This window comes from Seriola lalandi, unplaced genomic scaffold (assembly GCF_002814215.2).
Source record: "Seriola lalandi dorsalis isolate HSWRI2012SDOR001 ecotype SW California unplaced genomic scaffold, Sedor1 jcf7180002054947, whole genome shotgun sequence".
Lineage (NCBI taxonomy): Eukaryota > Metazoa > Chordata > Actinopteri > Carangiformes > Carangidae > Seriola > Seriola lalandi.
The window spans coordinates 735,636-747,546 of record NW_019525498.1 but is presented as its reverse complement, the minus strand read 5'-3'; the positions used below and the strand labels follow the sequence as shown (position 1 = coordinate 747,546).

General features: G+C 41.2%; 1 protein-coding gene across 3 annotated transcripts in view; it reads left to right on the top strand.

The window, feature by feature from the left end:
* The first annotated feature begins 1,360 nt into the window (after positions 1 to 1,360).
* Positions 1,361 to 11,911, top strand: part of filip1b (filamin A interacting protein 1b) — a 39,764-nt gene continuing 29,213 nt past the window's right edge. Inside the window, exon 1 of one of the 3 annotated variants that reach the window (XM_023394297.2) lies at positions 1,361 to 1,799. The gene's annotated coding sequence lies outside the window, so the exon portion shown is untranslated. Of the gene's footprint in view, positions 1,810 to 11,911 lie in introns of all 3 variants that reach the window. The other 2 variants (XM_023394296.2, XM_023394295.2) reach the window with 2 other exon arrangements.

The window sequence follows — 11,911 nt, the reverse complement described above, 5'->3', positions numbered from 1 at the left end:
TTTTATATGTTCTTGTGTTATTTTCATATGGAAAACATATAGTCTATTGTTGTATTTTACCTTGTATGCAGCTGTTGTGCTGTTTCTTATCTTATCTTATGTATTCTGTATCCGCTCGTTCCAGCTCTTATATTAACACAGAGTCAAATATCCAGATCCAGAGCTTGTGTTTCCTTCCTCAGTAAATGTCAGAGCCATGACTGCAGCTTTATGAGCCTGTGGCACAGCGGTGCTTTGAGCTAAGTGCCGACATGCTCACAATGGCGATGTTAGCATGCTTGTTAATCAGGGATCATGTTCACTATGTTCACCATCTTGGTTTCGTGTGTTAGCATGGTCACACGTGCCAATTAGCAGGAAACGAAGCCCAGCTGAGGCTAACGAAAGTGCCATTACTGTTAGTTATTATAATTCATTCGGAGGACGACATGACGATTCATCCAATAGCTGTTGATACATATCAGTCAGAAAGCAGAACCGTCAACCTCATGGTGGCGCTAGAGGAGAAGACGGGGTCACAGAGATAGACCGGTCTGTAGTGTTGGTCCAGTCTTCATTGTGCTCATAGTCTAATGCAAGTATTATTCTTTCACTAAAATAAACGCTGACTCATTTTAAGCCAGAAACACTCCACACCAAACCCCCAGGCTAACCCAGTCCTAAAACCAGTGTTACCGTGGTAACAATCAATGACCCGATTCTTCTTTTTATTGTTTCACTCTTCAAGTAAAACGTCTTTGTAACCGTTGAATTCTTGCAAAAGACAAACATTTTCTGCTGCGGTGAGCAGAGCTCAGCTGGTTGGATACGATTCCTCTGTCGGCCATTTTCTTTTTGTTTATATTGAAAAAACAGTTCATTGTACCACAGTCCGACCTTAGATGGTCAAGAACTGAACTGCTTTATGCAACAGATGAATGTAGACTATCTGAAGTCTGTTCCATCTAAGACACAGTCACAGTCTGTGTTTGTGAAGCCGGCCATCCTCTGGGGAGCATGAATGTCTGAACTATGTCTGACTGAAGTGACGGACTGACTGAGAAAACAACTGATAAACTGAAAAGACTGATTTCAGATCATGCAGCTCGACATGTTCGGCCACTTTGGGACCTCGACCAGAATTCAAAGCGAAGGTTTTGTGGCTTTGAGAAATAGAAACCAAAACAAGCTGTTCAACCAAACCTGCAGCACAACTAACGCAAACCTCATCAAACCGAGCTGAGCCGAGCCGAGCCAAGCCAAGCCCCTGGCTGTGAGCGGCAGGAGGAGGAGGAGGAGGAGGAGGAGGAGGAGGAGGAGTGGTCAGGCTGCTGGACGGGGATGATAGTTCAGCTGTTGGGGGGGTTTGGAAAAGCCTCAGTCAGTCGTTCAGCTGCTAACACAGACTGAGAGCACAGGTTAAATATAGAGCAGACTCTCACTCCTGACCAGACTCACAGACAGAGGGAGGCTGAACATCTTGTGGCGAAAAGAAGAACTGATTTTATTCAAGGTGGAAGGAAGAGTCTGTCTATTCTCATCTCTCAGCTCTGAAACTACTGCTCTCTCTCTCCTCAGTTTTAACTGTTCCCTCTCTCGCCCCGTGAGTTTGCAGAGCGGACACCGAAGAGGACGAAGCTTCACGCTCCGACTCCAACTTTGGCAGAGAAGAAGAAAAAGTGCAGGTTGGATTTAAGAAGAAAAGGAGACAAAGACATTTCAGACTCATATAAACACAGTAATGTTGTGAGTGCTGACCGGTGAACCGGAGTCACTGTGGGACTGAGCTGATCTGAAACACCTTGGAAGAGAGAGAGCAGGTAAGACAGAGTGAGTTCAGTCATCACACTGCTGTTTGTTAAAGGTTGTTTACGCTTGGAAAAGTTCAGTAGATAAACTTCCACTGTTTGTCTGTTGATGTATCTGTAATAATCAAACATAGATATTAAATATAATAACATAATATATTAAAAGAACATGCTTATCACTACTTTTGAATATTAAACAACATAAATGTAATATCCTTTCACCGGGACAATGTTATGATTTGTCAGTTTTGTGGATGAGCTGATTGACAGATGTTTGATAATTGTGAGACTGTTAATTCAATACTGATCAGAAAAATAATGTTTAGACATTGTTTCTGGCTTTGGTGACGTTAATTATTATTGTTATTATCAGCAAAAGTGTCAAAAGTATAAGTTCTGATATGTCCCTGTCAGTGTTATATATTATATATGTTAATATTGACAGTTGACTCAGCTGCAGTTTGGCTGTGGAGCTGATTTTATACATTGTTGAGTATTTATAGGTTTTAAGTGTTTTTAAGTGTCAGGCAACTTTTACTGTAAACACACTGTAGTTTCCATTTAGGGAAATATGGCAAGGTGAAGTAGTCAAGTAAAGTACATGTACCTGAGTACACTGCTTGAGTACTTAGTGACCACCACTGGAAAATAGTGTAAATATATACAGCGGCCAAAACTGTCAACAAATTATTTCTGTTTTGTTGTTATTGTTTTGTTGCTTAGCGATTCACCCTGAGGTATATTTTTATTAACAGTACTTCATGAATAAACTTGGCTCACTGTGAAGCAGCCAAGTGTGCTGGAGCCCCCGACCCTCATGGGGCTGGAAGATTTCAGGCTCAACACGTAGCAATTCATTTGTAGTAATCCCATTACTCACACATTTTGGTTTAGCACCAATAAACCACAATTAATTAAGTAATATTAACTTTTTTTCCCCAAATTCTTTTATTGATTTTCAACCATGAAGCATTGTAATGTGGAGACGTTCTCACATGTTCTTCTTCGCATTAATGAACTTATTACAATATCACCTGCACCGTCACATCATCTCCAGATTATTCTGCAATTACATGGCACATATTCCTAAATACACTTGCTTTTTGTCAGATGACAAACTAGTTACTATGTTCTAATCGAGGGGGTCAACAGTTCATTGTTGCCCCGGGGCGCCCCGGAGACTCAGTCCTGCCCTGGCTGTTACTGTGACCCCTGTGATGAATAGGTGTCCTGTTAAAGAATTTAAAAAACATATTTGTTCTTTTTTTATCCCATATAAAGTTCATTTATATGGTCTGAAATCACAAAAATGTATCTCTGAGGGCTTTACAGTCTGTACAACATTTGACTTGACACAAAAACTCCAACCAGATGCTGCAGATGTTGTAAATGCAGAGTTGACAGAAGCAGCAGCAGCAGCAGCAGAATTACAACATGGAGACACAGAATGACATTAGTAGGTAAATAAACTCCCTAAAAACACAATATCAAGTAAATATTTGGTATAAATAAGTTGGAGCGTTTTCAAGTGAAGACTGATATGTGTTACTGGAACTGAAGGTACACCCACTAACCCACGCTGAGTGTCCGAGTGCGTTCATACTGACTCATGAATGGAGTCTCTGTGAGACACTCGCTCAGTGAATCAGTGACTTTTTCTTTCATTTACAGCCCAGTAAAGGCTCGTTTCAGGAAGCGGTGCATTAGAAAGCATTCATTTAATAGATCTTTTACCAGAGTACTTAAGCTCTGCTCTCTGGGGGGGGGGGGGCGAGCCGCTCTTTACTGATACGGAGCTGCGGCAGAAGGAGACTGAGCTGAGATGATGCAGCAGAAAAGCACTGGTGGCGATGGAGACGAGATCACAACGTTGTTAATATGGGGCGCTGACAGACTGCAGTAACAACGATCATATTAAGTCCTTCACGTCGCATCCTGAGAGACGGGTCTCATAGATCTGTGTCGGACTGAACAGCATCGGTTTTGAGGCAGTGAAGTTGTACAGTCTGGTGAATGGTAGTGCCATGATGGACTGTAATCATCATCCATCTGCACCGCTCATGTTTCATCTGTAAAAGCGGCGAGAAGAGCACGAAGCTGAAAACAAAATGAAGTGCTGATTTTTAAAAGACAGTTTGATGAAACTATTTGATTTATTTAAGAAGCAGAAACAACAAGCAGATGATTCAGATATTCTGGGAATCTTTCCAGCAACAGGGCAAATATGGAGCATGTTATGGTAAAGTTTGTCCAGAGGACAGACAGTGGTAGAGCGAAGGTCACGGGGTCACTGAAATCCAAAAGGGTCTTTGCTTTGGTCTCAGGAATCCACTCAACATGATTCATGGCAATTTGTCTTTTTTATAACTAAACATACTGTGTGGAAAGTTGATATTTTGACCTCAGGGAGCCACTGGAGGAAAGGTCATGGTGTCAGAACAAAGCGGCTCATCTATGTGCAGTCCCAGCACCAGATAGAAATAACTGGAATAACTGGGCTGCCACTGGATTTTTCCAGAGGAGGGTTTGGGTGCCAATTAGTGCTAATTAGTCATTTATAAAAAGTGATATTTTCCACTTTGTTTCAGTGACATTGTTGGATGAAATTAAGCCATAAATTGATGAATTAATTTAAATTTGGGAATTGCTGCTGCGCCCTTTTTGATTGGAGGTATTTGGTTTGAAAGTCGACGTTTTTGCCAGATGGTGGCGCTAGAGGAAAGGTCAGTGGATCCTGAGGGGAACATGAATGTTTGGGCCAAATGATCCAATAGCTGTTGAGACATTTCACTGAAAACCACAGGCTGACTTAATCCTAATGAACATGTCATCAGTTAATACTTCTGTCCTCTTACACCATTTAGTGAAAGCTCGGTGTTTTGCTCAAGGGCACTAAACCTGTTGCATCTGGATGTCAGGGCAGCGTGTCCCTCCAGGCGACGGCCTGTGACGACCCTCCTGGTTAAATTAGGAAAATGTGGCCCAGTTGATCTTTGCAAAAGCCAAACAACAAACAGAGGGACTCGACCTCCTCTGTGTTATCGTACCCAGCATGCTCGGCCCTGCCCACGTCTCCTGGGACCTTTCTCTCCATTATTGGCTTTTCTTTTTTCCCACTGTTTTCATTGCACAAGTTATTTTGAATCCCCTCTCTATGAGCAGCAGAAACCAGGACCTGGGGCATGTGGATTATTTCTACTGAAGACTTTCATTTTGTTTCATTTATTTATTTTCATTTGAATGTTAAACATGCAAATCCCCCTCTGTCAGCCTGTTTGTTTTGTTTATCTGATCCCAAAGCAGCGCTTAATCTGCACATGTGCACAGGCTATGCTTGTTTTACATTACCAACCACCCTCTGGACTGGAATAGAGCTGACCCTGTTTTACACGTTGCTTGTGAAAACCAAGGTGGATGCAGTCAGATTTCTGGTTTTATCTGGATATGAGACACAATATTAGACAACAATATTACTTTATGACGCCTGTGTTCAGACCTACACTGGCCCTTTGGGTTGATGCTAAATAATGGGAGTAAAAATGACGGAACCAGAATGAAGAGGAAGGATATTTACAGATGGGTGACACAGTGACCTTTATTGGTGTCTTAGGCGACTACGATCCTCCAGGACGTCTTCAGTGTTTCTTGTCATAGACTTTCCAAGTCTCTGAACTCTTCTTTCATTCTTCCATTTGCCTTCAAACTCAGTCACAGTGTCGCTGTGTTCTCCAGCGGCAGCCCGAGTCCAACTGATAAGACAGGAACCATGAGATCATTCTGCTAATTCAGCTCAGTAATCTGTGTGGGAGGCTAACGGGGGGACGTTCAGCAGCGTCTGCCCTCTTGTTTGGTTTCATAACAGCAACTGCCGTTCCCATGACAGCACAACAGGGACCAGAGAGGAGCATGGCGATTGTTTGCGCACAGTTTTCCTACTGCGAGGAGAACATATATAACAACGGATAACATCATGATAGATTACGCTGAGAAGGACGTGACGTTGGTGTCAGAACTCTGTTGGGTTGTTGCAGGTTGTCTCGGCTCTGGACACGTCAGTGAGATTAAGAGAACTTCGTCTTAAGACATAAACATGATCAATAGATTTTCTTTCAAATTAAAGCCCGAGCATCCTGCTGCACTTTCATCCAAGTTGCCATCAGTGTTGCAGATTTAGTTTGACTGTTTTCTGAGTGATCCAATTAAAAATATATCAGATTTCAGGTAAAAACACTCAGAGAAACCAAATCCTGCAAGGTTTGGATGGTGGGTCCAGGTGGGCGGGGCTTTGTGACTGCTTTGTTGTGACATCACAAAGTTCCAGAAGTCCTGACGGCTGGTTTTAAGGCTCAGTTTCTGAATACAGGCTGTGTGCATTTCTCTGTGGACTGAGGCTTTGATACTTTCACAGTATTAATATAGAAGCTAGACCTGATCTATAATCACACTACACATGGACACAGACCTTTGATTGGGGACAAAGTCCACAGTCGTCATTTCTGTGCAATCATGAAATTTAAAGGTTTAAGATTAAGTAATAAAAGCATTAAGTTATAAAATTTAAGTGGGTATCTTCCAGTTTTAGAACAAAACTCCCACTGTCGTGCCAAAAAAAGATTTTAATATGTGAGTCATCACACGTCCCAGTGTGAGCCTGACATTATCAGATTCTTGTCAAACTCAAGCTCAGCTTTAATTTGAACTCAGAGCCTCCTCTGTGATACGAGAGATTTCGTGCATCACTTACCAATGTCACTGTCTTTATTGGTTTCTCAAGGTCTGCAGAAATAATGGGAGCCCTCTCTGAGGCCACTTATGGGATGGTCAGAGCTTATTCCTCTCTCATGACTCATTTCTCAAGCCGGTGACAGGCTAAATTGCTGGTGGGCTGACCACCAAACAGTTGAGATCCATCATTGTTCAGGAGCTAAATGGCTTGTAAAAAAACATATAAAAATGACGTAAAGTGAGAAGTGTCTCATGATAAACTGCTCACCATCTCCCTCCTCACCCCACCCCACCCTCCTTACTCTCACAGTTTATGAGGGAAGTGACTTCATGCTCATTCCATCTGAAAGGCATGTGAGACTTGGCTGCTGGTCGGCTGCATGTTGGGAGTGATGTCAGCTCTCTGGACTGGTCACCGCTGATTAGAGCTCTTGCACAAACCGCTGGGAGTTTAAAAACCTGCCTCGTCTCAGACCAGGAATTTCCCCCCGGTGACTGACGTGGTCCGGGAATATGTTCTAATTTGGAAGGTTAAAGTCGCCCGGGGCGAGATTTCAATGTCAGGGTGAAAGGAGAAAAAGAGAGGGACGCATCCCATCCTGAAATATATGTTAAGATAAGGTTTCATGATGTCTCTCAGTTAATGAAACAAAACGTCACCATGAAATCACAGTTTCCTAAAGAGAAACAATCTGATTATCTCTGCTTTAACAAAACGATGTACACTTAAAGACATCTTAATCTCCAATACTAGCCTGCAGTGTAAGTGATAAAAGTGCCAGAAACTATCAATGCAGATATTAATGTCATATCCTAAAGTATAGAGGAGCAAAGATTAAAATCCCTGCACTGGCTGAGAGGATCTGAAGATGAACAGTATCATCTCTGTCAGCTGCTGAGATCATAACCTTCCTTTCACACTAACACTCTTGAGGTCCTTTTTTAAAACACTTTCGCCCCATCCTGTCTCTTAAGAATAACAATTACATAATACTATATAGTTTTGAAGGGAGGAGACATAATCGTTACCTGGATTATGTTGATTCTCAGAGTCTTTTGGTTGCTGCAAGCAGATATTGTAGGAAAAGAAATGAGAAACATTTTGCGACTTTGGAGACACGTTCATCAAAACGTTTTCTCCTTTTTTCTTTCAAGGTTCTGTAAACGAGATTAAACGAGATTAAATGTGTGTGTGTGTGTGTGTGTGTGTGTGTGTGTGTGTGTGTGTGTGTAGTAATCTGAGTTTCTTTGTACTCTGTAGTTTTGGCAGCTGGTTTGGAAATGCGGGATGTTCGTTCATTTGAGTCCCTCCTTTTAAACCGTTGGCCTTCCCCTTGTTTAGACACACATGCACCACCACAGGTGAGATGGCACAGTGTCGTGTGCAGCGTTCAGGTGAAAGCGACCTGAAGAAACCCACGTTTTTGTCGACAGTGTTTTTACCGTCGGTTTCATTTGCGCGACCGCGGATGAAGACTGTATGTCTCTCCCAGTCCGACCATGGAGGCGGTACTGGCCCGGTTTACAGACAGGAGGCTCCAGTTGGACTCAGAACTGGTTTTTTTCTTCTCCTATATGTGTAAGTAACTTTATGCTACATATTGTTACGTGTCTGTTTTCATTAGTGGCGGCTACAGTAGTTGGATAATGTTAGCTAACTTGTTTTTACCCATGTAATAATGAATGTGTTCTGCAAATGTTGCTATCGCTAGCTGGCTAACTGTTAGCATGCTAGCGCGGGCTAACGGTTGTAGCTGGGTCGTTTTTGTTGGCTCTCGTGTCCACAGAGTAACTTTGTTCAGTTGTGCCTCTTGTGTGTTTAATGGCCGCCTTCACTCGGCTCCGTAACACCTTGCTGACCGAGAACCGGGGGCCGGAGGCCGGAAGTGTGGAGATGCTGGAGGTCTACAGTGACATCTAGTGGCCGTGACGGTCATTTACAGAATCTTTAATAATGTAATCCAGATTACAGGGAGTTTAACAATAGTACCATATAAATGTCAAGTATAGCGCTGACTTTTGAGGTTATGTTGCATCCTCAAGGACAATTAAATAAACCTGCACATATGAAAACAAGTTTCAGCAGGTTAAACCTCCATGTCCTCTGTACTAATATATGGGGTGTTTGTTTTTATTGAGATGCTTCTTGGCTCTGTCTTCAGGTGCATATGAAATAGTGGCTCATCAATCAAATCAGTGTTTTATACATGCAGGACTGTCAGATGACTTAACAACAGCTGTATTGTGACCGGCCATATTAGTAAAGACAAAGGCATGTAGTGTGCAGCTGGCCTTAGAGCTAAGCACTAAGGCCACTCATGTCTGAGTGGTTACTCAGTTACCTACAGCAGATGTAAGTGGCTGCACTGGGCTGCTCCAGCTACCAAACTTATTAAACCTCCCTTTATTTTTCTAAGTGAGGAGCTTTCCTGCAGGGCTTTACACATGTAGACAGTCCTCTGAAATAACCTGTCTGCATCAGGTCCAAACCTCTGACCCAGTTTTCACGCTCGGTTTTGCGTTAAACTGGGCTGCATTTATGATTTCTATTTTTGTAGCGGCCTCTTCAGAGCCCTGCTGCTCACTCATCTGTGGAGCCTTAAGACCTCCATGTAAGGTGGCAGGTAATGATGGCGGGGTTCGCAGAGGTTTACCGAAAACCTGATACTGTGAATAATCCTGTCTCATATAATGTAAACTGTGTAGTCAGTGGAGAAGTCTTTTTCTAAGAAGAAATATAGTAAAAAAAAAAGAGAGATTGATAAGGTGATAGTGGTTTAGAGACACGATGGGTATAAAAATGTGAAATAATATAATTTGTTATCATATTTATATCAGATTTCTTAGGGAAAAATGTACATTATTTTGACATTAATGAGTTTGATTTTTTTCCCACGATGCCTTTTGACTGAATATTGACAGTGTACTAACTACAACATTGCATTTTACGTTGGTGATTATTCATATTTATTAATATGATCGCTCTGAGACAGAAAAAGACATGTTTGCAAAGGTAGCATTAGCATTTTTTAAGGACTTTGGCAAAATTTCAGGAAATGTGAAATATAGACATGAGGCATAGCAGGAAATTACACACAATGCAAGAAAAACTGTGGATATAAGTTTTTTTGTTTTATGTGCAACTAAAAATTCAGGTGTGATGAATAAAAAAAAAAGTGATTAATGCCTAAATTATAGCACCCCCTTGTGGTGGATGTGGTTATGACAGCACGACAGATTAATTGGCCGTTAATAGCTTAACACCAATTTACTGATTTCAGTACAGCTAGGTGAAAGATAATAAGGTTTTGAGGTAGTAACAAATTTACATAGTCTGTGTCTACCAGAGAATATTTTTTATTTTTCAAATTACATGTCGATCACAATTCTTTAATTACCAAATTATGTTGACTGAATGTATTTAGCTAACACATCATTAATATCTCTGATTTTTTATTTGTATATTGACCTCGAACATAATAGTAAATGTAATAGGTTTTTTTTTAAACATTAAACAATGACATTGTAAATTCACTTTTTAAATGAGGTCTCCTGCAGCACAAGGTGGAAAATTAACATTGAAACAACAAATACATGACAAATATTAACAAACGCAGTGTGGATCCAGCACTTTTGCAGCACGTAGCACGGCCACAGGTTTATACAGCACCTGTGGGTTTTAAGGCATGATCTCAAAGGTGATACTGATTAAACCTGCAGGTTTAAACAAATGAGATGCTTTGAAAAAAATAATGTGATTATGAATATAAGGTCCAGTATAAAATGACTTTAATGTGTCTGTGCAGGACTCCCTTCAAACTGCTTTGCAAGTAATGGCAGCTGTCCAAATTCACCAAGTAAACTTTGTAGTTCTTCAATTTTTCATGTGCAACATGATTTAGGCATGTAGATTCAAATATGACTATATAAGGGAAGGATCAGTGTTGTGAGGAGGTTTGAAGAGGTCTGGCCTGTCGTTGTAACTCACCATAAGGGGGAGAGAAATGCGGTCAGTCATCTGTGCTGCAGGAGGGTTTAAGATACTCAAGAGTCCTGAGAGGCAGCAGAGCCAAACAAATATACTCCTGTCATCCACTGTTTATTTCACTCAAATTTGTGTTTGACTGTATTTGTTAGATCTAGAAACAGATACTGATTCAATCATAGATCTCATTATTCCCTAAATGCCTCTGACGTTACGCCTCACTGCTTTGAAGAGCTTGATACTAATCAAACCAGCCAGACCTCTGCATTTATTTATTTTCAGACACTTCCTCAAGTAAAACCATACCATTGTACGATTGTGATGCATTTATGAAGCAGCATTAACGATCCTTTTATAACCTCACAAAAGCAGATATTTTCAGTAAAACTCTGTGCTAGATTGCCCCATATTGATTTGTCTGATTTTATGCAGTGTGACACAATATTTAAAGTATTTTCAGTGCACTTAAAACGTTTGACACAACTCAAACGCAGTACGAAAAGGTAGTTTTGATGGGGAACCTCCACCAGCCAAAGATTTGTCTGGTGTATGAGCTCAGCTGGCAGGGAGTCACTGACTGTTTGGAGGTTTATTTCTATCCAACTGAGCTTGTTAAACAGAGCGAGTGTTGAGAGAAATCTTGGAGGTAATAGCTACTGCAGCCTGTGGATGAAAGTCTGAATTGTTCAGCCGTCCTGAGGAGGAGAGCCGGTTGACTGACCGAGAAGTAGCAGGCAGTTCAACCTGTGTGTGAACCCCGTCACAGTTCGAGTGTGTTCACAACAGAGAGATTACATTTAAATGATTTTTCAGGTTTCAGATAGGAGAGGTATTATTGTAGCCCTGAATTCTTCCCCAGTCACTCCGACTGTGGGAAATGAAAACACACAATTCTCCTCTAATATATCTTTTTTTTAAAAATAGATATAGAATATATCACATACATAGGCCTATATCAAAATTAAATGAAATATCTTTAACTACAAAAGCCACAACTCGTTTTTGTTTGTTTTTTTTGTCCTTGTGACAGAAGCTTGACTTTAAATCTGCAATTACTTTTTTTTTTAGCCACTGCCTCTTTGGCAGTAGAAACAACAACAGCATTCATTTGGAGTGGTGTTTGTGTCCGCTTGATGAATGTAAGTCCAGTATTCCCTCTCTTTTAGCTCCATGTTTGGTCTCCACCAGCTCCTGAGAAAAACATCTGGCACTTTAAGCTGCTGAATGCTCCACTACGTTCACCAACAGCTAGTGAGTTTATGGGCATTACTATGTGACTTCCACATTGTCACATTGTTTTAAAATTGTTATAAAATGTAAATTAGAGCCACTTTCAGAAATTTAAAACAAAAAACACGAGCTAACCGCCTCAGATCTCCAGCTGCAGACTCTCCAGCCGGAGTCATATCGATAC